Here is a 9,716-nt window from a genome sequence, read left to right as displayed (position 1 = left end):
AAAAAGAAAAAAAAGGGGGGAGAAGAAGAAGGAATAAGGGTGGCGAAGCCAAAAAAAAAAAAAAAAAAAAAAAAAAGAGAAGAATGTGGAGAAAAATGGTCAGAAACTTGACCACAAAAAAAAGAGAAGGAATAAGGGTGGCAAAGCCACAAGATGATACTGAACAGTTGGAGACCCAAGCCAGAAGCGCCAGCTAAAAAGCAACTGATCAAAAGCCTACAGCACACAGTTCTCCCGCATTAATAAAATAGAAATTTTGAAAACTTAGAGCCTTAGGAACATCTACCCCAAAACGCTGCAACCCAATAGCCCCATTACAAGCCTTTAAGTCCTTCAGTAGCTGCACGTGAGATCTAAGTCCGAAGCAAGTGTGGTTGAGCATATTGAGAGAATGCGGTCCTAACATTCCTGGTGAGGTATGAGAGACCGAGTGAATCTAGTGTTTGGCCGAGAGTTTGGGCGATCTTGACAAACGGATGTACTGACCAGGAAGGAATGGGGGGTGGCAGGAGTTCAAGGCTGTCTAAGGCCGGATTGCACCAGATCCCGAGGTAAGGGATGGTTGAAAATATAGCCCAAATCTTTGTGTTTGTGTGTTTGTGTGTTTTTTTTTCTGTGTTTGACCAAGTGTTTTTCTTTGCGTCGAGTCTAGTTTAGGTAGAGTCGGTCAGGGGAGTAACCAGGCTAGAATTCGACTTATTCGTTTTTGTTTGTTCTTCACGCTTGAGGACAAGCATGTGGTAAGTGTGAGCAGTTTGATAAGTCGTATTCTAGGCCTAGGTTACTGGTCAGTATGATGTGCGTAATTGAATTATATCTGCAAAAACTAGTTGCTTAAGCGTGCAGGGTAAGCATTCTAGCCAGTAGGTAGAGTTTCAGACACTTCAAGTGAAAAGGGCGTCAGGACGATTACGTACTGACCAGTATACATGCAAATATGGCTCGAGATGGAGAAGGAGGATAGCTGGGACTGCTCAATCACAATTAAGGGCAAAGAAGTCATCTCACCGCAAGGTCTTACCCTAAAAATCAAGGGTAAGCCTCCCTATAAAAGGAAGCCACTTGGAGAGAGAAAAAAAAATCATCATCATCACTCTTAGGTAGAATTCTCTGGGAGTTCAGTCCTTCAGCCCAGTCCAGAATCTCGTTTCTCGCCACTGCCATGGTCACTTGAAGATCTAGATGTTCCCGGAGTTCCAAATCGTCCGTTCCAGCCAGCAAGACCGTAGCTTAGTGATTTCATCGCCCGGAGTGGCGAAACACTTTTATTCGCTTTTGTAGTTTAATTTACTTGCTTTCTTTACGTTGGATCTTTGTTGCTTTTGGATATTTTCTGCTTTTGAAGTACTTGTTGAAGATCTGAACGTGTTTATGCTATGAAGTTGATTTCCGTTTCGGTTATTGTGTTGATTTATTTTCCTTCCTATTTCGCCTAGTTAGCTTAGATCTAAGGTTCCTTGGTGTTTTAAGTGCTGAAACTTTCCTTTCTTTGTTTCCATCAAAATTCCTTTAGTTAAGTGTGGAACTGTTGATCGTGAGTGAATCGCTGCATGTGAAGTCTTGTTTGAGTTCGTTTTCGTTTTCCTGCTGATCAGTATGCGGAGTTGCATTTTCTGTGTTTGATTTAAGATTTGGTGTTCGTATTTGTGGATCTGTGTTCGCGAATTGATAAACTGTGTTTCCGTGTTGAATCTGGAATTGTTTTCTGATTTCAGTTTGTGTTGCTGAAGAAGATGATGTCCCTGTCAAATGTTGGGGACCACTTGCTTTTTAGATGCTTTTGCTTTTTTTTACTTTTTGTCCTTTGCTTTTCGTTATAACCTGCAGATCTGTCAGCCCAGTCACCTTGACTACCACTACCCTCTGAATATTCTGTCTAGCCCAAAATAGAATCCCGTACCTTCCAAATATTTCCTGTTACAAAAATGTCTCCCTATTTCCACGTACACAGCTGCACCCCTACACTCCTTTCCCCATTCTAGTCAGTAGGAAATTACCTTTAAGTTCTTGCCTAGGTAGAGACTCAACCCGAGCGTGGTAGCTAACCAAACCATCCAGAATATCACCACAATAGTTTTAACGCACCATCTCTGTGGGATTCGACCCTTACCACCACTATACTGATCAGTAGAAGTGGGTTGAGGAATTTTTGAAACCAGGGTCTAGGCTTAGTTAGGATCTCTATCCTGACCAGTAGGATATATCCTTGCTTGAACGACACCTAAGCACCCTGAGTAGAACCATCGTTTCATGTAGCTCGAAAAACTCCTATTTCGTTTCATTGGCCTTGCTAAACTCTTGCATCATGAACTCGACAATCCGTTGCCATTTCTCCTCATTTCCCTCTGGCCTCTCCTCAGCTGAGTGTGTCCCCGCCTCAGAAATCTTTGGCCTTGCTTCGTTGGGAAGTGGTCTCTCTTCGGAAATCTTCTCTTCTGCAGCCTCCCTGGGGTCACTGTCCCATTCGCTCGATTTTGTTTCACTTTCTTCCTCCGATTGCTCTGCCTCACAAAATACCAAGCCCTCTCCTTTTCCTTAATAATACCGATGCTGATGAAATAAGATGTGTCAAACCACTCTGGGTCTTCACACATCACAATGGAAGACTTTGGGATTGTCATCCTCGGCATTACATTCATAATTAGATATGCTCCCACCAGATGGCAAGCATATAAGTGGCGAACGAGGTGATGGGCTATTTTGTGGCATGAGTGTGCCAGACAATAACCAAGATGCACTTTAACCTTCTTGATCATGCACCACATGAAGTAAAGTTCAATCGTGGTGATTGTGGTATTTGAGTGGCCAAGGAGGTTATGGGCCAAAAAAACGATGTGTCATTATTAGAACAGGATCAGCTATCTCTTCCCATGTTGAATCACTTATCTTAAATGGCTTTGCACCTTCAGCTCCTATCAACTTCCACGCTTTCTCAGTGTTGAATTCATCTGTACGATTAGGTTGGCCAATTTCCCGCCGAGACCAATCCACTATCTCGTCCATCTCAGAGCTCAGCAATCCCAACCTCAACGACCACTCCCTGAGATTCATAGCCATTTCTCGGTTGAAAAATCTGAAGTAAATGGATTACTTGTCCAAGTTAGTAGTCGATTCAAAATGGAAGGATGTGAAAAATTCCTTTGCAAGATTCACCGGCACCCCACAGAGTGCGTGTTCCAGTAACCAACCAAAACCAATGCCTATGATGTAACCAATGAACTGCTCCTTGACTCCTATTATACGCAGAGATGGAAGGTGAATCTTCCTCCCCGATTGCACATGTCTTGACTCAGATACTCTCCCTGCGCAATTCCTCCTTAACTTCGGGTCTTCGAAGTGGATCATAGCTTCCAGCAGCTTTTGATCCAGCTTGATTTCCAGTCTCTTATTTGGGGTCTTCGAAGTGGATCATAGCTTTTGATCATAGCTTCGAAGTGATGCAGGTCTTGATTTCCTACTCTTATTTGGGGTCGCCACTTGCTTCCCCTTTCTTCTCCTTTCTGCTGCTTCTCTTTTTGCGGCCGCCAAAACTGCAGCCTCTTCTCCCATGATCCTTAGTTCCTCTCTATCCACCCCCCATTGTATACGGAAACTCCTTCTTCTCGCCCCCTCACTCAGGGTCTCCCTACCTTCTTCTGATTCGATTTCTTCCACATTCACCACTTCTACAGCCTTCTCTACTAATTCTTCCCTAACTGGCTTCCGAATTTCTCTTTCCTTCTCTCCATCGGTTTCCCCCTTTTCTTGGCTCTGTCCTTCCTCGTCAGACTCCACCCCTCCTTCAATTTCCGCCTTCTATTCAAGATCGTCAGTGGTTCTGGATGTTTCCGACATGAGAGTTTGAGTTTGAACGGCGGTCAATGTGCTGAGGGGTTGTGCCGCTGGTTTTGTCAGGACTTGTTCTCCGACTGGCGTTCCGATGGGGATAGAAGCGACTCGACTTTCTTCTTTCTTAAATTTCTTGGCCAAGTGGAGAAAACCTCACTCATTTGTCGCTCGACGCGAACTTTCCCATTTCGTCTCCAAGAATTCTAAGGTACGTACCGCTCATGGACGTCTTTGTTGGCTGAGATGTACCTGAATCTGGTGATACCATTGACTGGGTGGGTGGTGACGTCATGATTTCCGGAAATGGAGTTGTCGGAATCAACTGCGTTCGCCGTGCTGTGGACGATTTCAGGTTCTGGTTAGATGCAGATGATTTTTCCATAGGTGGTGGTGTGGGGTGCCTGCGTCTAAAACTGAAAGATAAGAAGTTAGGAATTTTGGAGGTTAGAGAAATCTAAGGGTTTGTTGAAATGTAAAAAGGTTAAAGAGAGAGAAAAAGAAGTTTGATAAATAGAGGAGGGGAAGATGGGACGGTTTCCATGATGTCAGCAACCATTCGACTTCCGCACTGGATTTTGAAATTTTGAAATTATCCACATTTCCCCATCTTTTTACCTCTTCCGGTAAGAACAAAAATCTGCAGTAATTTTCTCTCTCTTACCTATTCAATCAAACCTTTATTTGAAAATAAAAACTAAAAAGAAAATAAAATATTCTCTAGAGTACTGGCAGGATATTTCAAGATTCGAAAGGGTATAGTGATGAAAATAAAATCCCCACCAGATACATCCAAAGATTTCAAAAATATTTTACTATTTTCTAAAAATTAATTTTTTTTTGGGAATTTCCTTAAAACATAATATAAGGTAAAGAAACATTTATTTTGAGTCATAGGCAATTTTCGAAGTCTACTTGATCAAGTACTTAAGCTGAAACCTTGGTGGTAGAGAAAGTGTGTGTGCTTTTGTGCTAGGTCAAGTCTCTCAAGCCCAAAGAATCCGCTAGATCACAAGGTCTAGGAACTCAGAGGATCCTGGGAGTGTCGCTCATCGGACACACAAATTCCGGGTTCAAAACCCTCAACCCGCTATGCTATGAATTAGTACAGGGAAGTAGGGATCGATCCCATGAAGATGGATGCGTAAGAAGGCATTTAAAAGATTCTGGAAAAGGACTTGGCTGCCGCCACGCAAATTTGGGTTGAAAAAGAAAATTACAACTTGGCTGGGGAATGAAAACTAACACTAGACCTAGGAAACTGTAAATATCATGCGGACATGGGACATCATCTTAACTTCAATATCTAAAACAAACTTCCTCGACCTAGTAAATGACTTCCTAAACTAACTAAATAGAGATCAAACATGAAGTGGGGACCATTTGCCGAAACGGTAAAGTACGGATGAAAAGTTGCAAATAACTAACTCTGAAATTAACAAACTACGATCTGCATCAATCACTTGATTCAAGCTCGAACATGGAGAAAACAGAGTAATAACCTAGATTCAAACAGAACAACATAATTCAGACGTCGGAAACTGGTGATTAATCGGAAACTGAACAGATCTATACCTACTAGACTAAGTAAACAGAAACACAGAAACGAAATATCAAGTTCATGCACAATTCCCCAACTCTGCTTCAGATCAACACGTTGGACGCTTAATCCACTCCGGATCCAAGCAATCTGAACCAAACTACAACCAAAAACAACTCCATGAGCTCTGATTCAACAGATCCACTCCGATAAACGACAATCCAACAACGATTCAACTCCAATTCACCAGATCAAGTGCAAAAAGCATCCATTCAAGTAAACAACCACAAACTCAGAATCAAACACAAACAAACCTCAACATCAGCATCATTCATGACAGAAAATAGAAATTCCATAGATAGCTAAACGAGATTTCAATAACACAACGAAAGCCGAGCTTCGAACAGCGAAGACTCGGTAGAAATTTGAACAGAAAACTAAAATGAAAATAGTAAAATGTTTCTTCGCCCTACGTAAGGACGGTGGTACACAACATCAAACCGAAAATGACCCCAAAACCCCCAGATTTCCGATCACCCCAAGTGTGTGTGAAAGTGAGCTTAGAGCCAAAAAGTAAATATATATATATATATATATATATATATATATATATATATATATATATATATCCCTCTATATATATATATATATATATATATATATATATCCCTCTATTCATGTTGCATTATCTCTCTTTTATAGATGTGGAGGCGATCTTCTAGAAGCTTTTCTCTTGAATTCTCTGTTCTGCCCTCCAGCTAATGATCTCCTCCGTCTGGCAATTTTTCTTCATTCTGCTCACTTTCTCGCCAATTTCCTTCGCCAGGCGATTATCTTCCTTCCTTCCTGGACCTGGCGATTTCTTCTACACATCTGGCTTAAAAGATGTGTTAGACCCCGTAAATTGTTGAATTTAACCCCATAACTGATGCATGAAATTAGCCTTATCATAAGCTAAGTACATAAATCTCCGAGAGTTGCCTAATGACTATTTATTCACTTGATCAGGCTGAATATGTGTAGTGGGATTTCTTCTACTGCACAAAATTTATTTATCATTTCTCTTTTTATGTGGATTATGAAAAAGAAGGCTATGAATCTGGATGCTCCCTGAAACTTTGTAGCTCTTGGGATGTGCTGAATCACTTGGGTTGCAAGTTTACACCTGCTCTTCTGAATTTAACCTACTTCAATCTCTACCAAAACATGAGAAGTAGTACTTTCCGCCCAGTTGATCATCGTTGTACCTTTGTACTCTTGGGTTGGAAGCTTCCTTTCCTCCTCATAGACATCCATCATTCGGTTCTCATTGCTCCTGTCATAGTTGAATGGATCAAGTGGATCCGAGTTCTTTTTCAACTTGATCAGCTCAGATGTTGGTAAACTCCTATGGGAACAGTCATCACTTGGAGATCCTGAATTAACTCTTCTTTCTGCTATCCATTGATTTTTCTGGAGGTACATCGCCATGGCACCCCGCTTTTTCTTGTGATTCTTGTACGTTCCCTGAATCTTCTTCTTCTCTTTGGGACGTAGTCCAGAGTAAGGAAGCTTCCCTACATCAGGCGGTTCCGACCATGGCGGTAGCTGCACCCAGTAGATGAATCTTGCAGCTTTTCTTCTCGGCCTTCCTTTCCCTGACTCTGGTTTTTCCTCTTCATAGCAACACCCAGTAGCTGTATTTTCTCCATTCGCCGCAATTGTGAATTCCTCCACCTTTTCATTGGGCACATGCACTTTTTCTGACTGGAGATAGAACAATGTATTATCGAGTTCCACATCACGCTCGATGACATCTTCTCCTTTCTCTTGAGGTTCATCGCGTGCCTCATCCAGAATTTCCTTTAGTGTTCCATCATCAGGACGTGTGGTAATCAATTCTTCTTCGACTAATGTCTCTTTCCCATCTGATTCTACTTCAACAACTTCTGTCTCTTCCCGCAGTGCCTCTGACTTTCGCTCCGCATCTGCAGGCTCTTTTTCTTCAGCTTCACTTACACCTTCTTTTTCTTCCCTGCTCTCATTCACCTTAGACCCTGCTCTGTTCTCTTGTATCTCCTTCATCAGCTCGGTCAATAGAGCGACTTGCCTGATCATGTAATCCATGTTGGATTGTTGTTCATCATAAGTGCGCTGCATTTCCATCACCAGTTCATCATTTGATCTCGTGCAGCTCCTCACGTTCTGCTGGGCTACGGCTAATCCTTCAATCTCCCCTTCTGTAGAGTTTGCATAATGATCTTCATCCATGGTTGGTTCAATACTCCCTTGAGGTTGAGGTTGATATTGAGGTTGATCAGGACAAGTTTGGTCTTTGGTGGTAATGAGTATCTTGAGTCTGCCAACCCTCATCTGACCATGTAGGGAAGTGATCCCCGGCCTTGGAAGGGTAAGTCTGATAAGGATGATTTGGGAATAAAGGGTAATGGCTGGAGTAGTCAAGTCGGTATGTCGGTGGGTTTAACTCATGGTTTTGAAAGTCAGGGTATGGTTGGTAGTGTGGATATCCCAGTTGCCAAGAGGGTGTTTGGGTGAAGGTTGGATAGGGCTCTGTATGGTATGGGAAAGGTGGGTATTCTTCTGCCCAGCTCCATCCTCCACAGTGTGGGTATTCCTGTTGGTACACCTCTGCTTGACCTCTAGGGTTCCAACTCATATTCGAACTATAAACCTGCCCTGTGTTCTGGCGGTGGTTAACTTGATCAGTCTGGAAGTGGGGTTGGATGGGAACAGTTGGATGTTATCTTGGCTCGATCACTGACTGGAGGGTTTCCTCTAGTTTGTCAATCCGGCTCTTCAGTATATTGTCATTGCTCTCTGTAGAAGTACTCTTCACTTTTTCTTGCACTGGGGCCACTGATGTATCATCGCACTCCCTCTTTGCATTTAGAAGCTTTTCCAGGACAACCTTGGCCTACTCAGCCTTAGCTTGTAGAAACTTCCCCCGCTTGATAAGTTCACCAAGTCTTTACTCTTTGCATCCATTCCATCATAGAACTTTGAGTAGACCTCCACTTCCATCAGGTTGTGATTTGGTCATGCATCCAGAAGGTCTCTGTATCTGTTCCAGTATTTGCTCAAGCTCTTGCCATACTCTTGGGTAGCCTCTCTGATTTCCCTTCTTGGTGCATTTATTTTTTATGCTGGAATAAATTGGTTTAGGAACTCCATTTTGAAATCTGTCCACATCTTGATGCTGTTGGGTTCCAATCCTCTAAACCAGCCATCTGCTTCGCCCTTCAGAGAGAGGGGAATAGTTCTCAGCTTGAGATCCTCCTCACTCGACCCCTCTGGTCTTTTCCGCACTCTGCAAATTTTGTCAAACTCATGAAGGAATTCAATTGGATTCTCCTCATTGGCTCCAGAAGGGTAGGTAAGATGGCAAGCACTTTTGGGTTCACATACACAGCTTCCTGCCCCGGAGTGGTAGATATGGCAGATGTTAGCTCATTCACCGAGTGAGCATAGAGTGAACCTATCTCCAGATCCTCTTTCTGATCGCGCACCATGGTGGGTTCGTCCTTGATTTCCTCCTTGTCTGGGGTGGCTATTGATTCGAGTGGACTCACGAAAGTGATGTTCTCACTCTCTTCACATTTGGCAGCCGAGTCAGTTAGTGGAGTGGGAGGTGATTCATCTTGATCAGTTTGTGGCTCCACTCTCTCTTTTTCCTTTGTCTGACCTCTGGACTCGGTGCCTTCGAACTGGGGTAAACAAAAAACAACAAAAAGCTTATTTACAAAATTTAAACTAAAATTCTCAAATAAAACTTGAGACGATCCACCCATCTATGTGTTCCCTTGCTCGAGTAGCTCCCTTAGTTCACACACGCAGGGAAAATACTTGATACACATATATAAGGACATTGATTCTTCACAGTTGTTGCCCTGAGTTGTCTCTAAACTGAAATAAAAACAAAGAAACAAAGAAGATATCAAAAATATTTACACCCAAGGTGTCTCACAACAAATGCAGGATAAACGCCATCATCCCCGCCAACGGCGCCATTTTGAAAGAGCACTTTTTGTGTGTACTTCACATCTTTCTTTTTTGTTATATCGTTGTGAGCTACTCAAGTTGGGTTGTCAAACTGATCCGGCCAGCCTATATATACTTGTTACCTGCAAGACTGCAGAAAAATGGATCCGGTAAAAGCTTAGGCTGATCAACTCGACTAACATCCGACTCAAGTGAGAAGAAAGGAAGAACTCAAAAGTGTGTTTTCAAAACTTTAACCCACTAATATTATTAACTAGAATAGGGAAGTAAGGATCGATCCCACAGAGATGAGGCGTTTGAGATTTGTTTGCATGACACGACTTGGGAATGGTTGCTGCCACGCTTCTAGGGG

Source organism: Salvia splendens, chromosome 3 (genome assembly GCF_004379255.2).
Source record: "Salvia splendens isolate huo1 chromosome 3, SspV2, whole genome shotgun sequence".
NCBI lineage: Eukaryota > Viridiplantae > Streptophyta > Magnoliopsida > Lamiales > Lamiaceae > Salvia > Salvia splendens.
The sequence above is the reverse complement of the archived record's forward strand: the minus strand, read 5'-3'. Positions refer to the sequence as shown.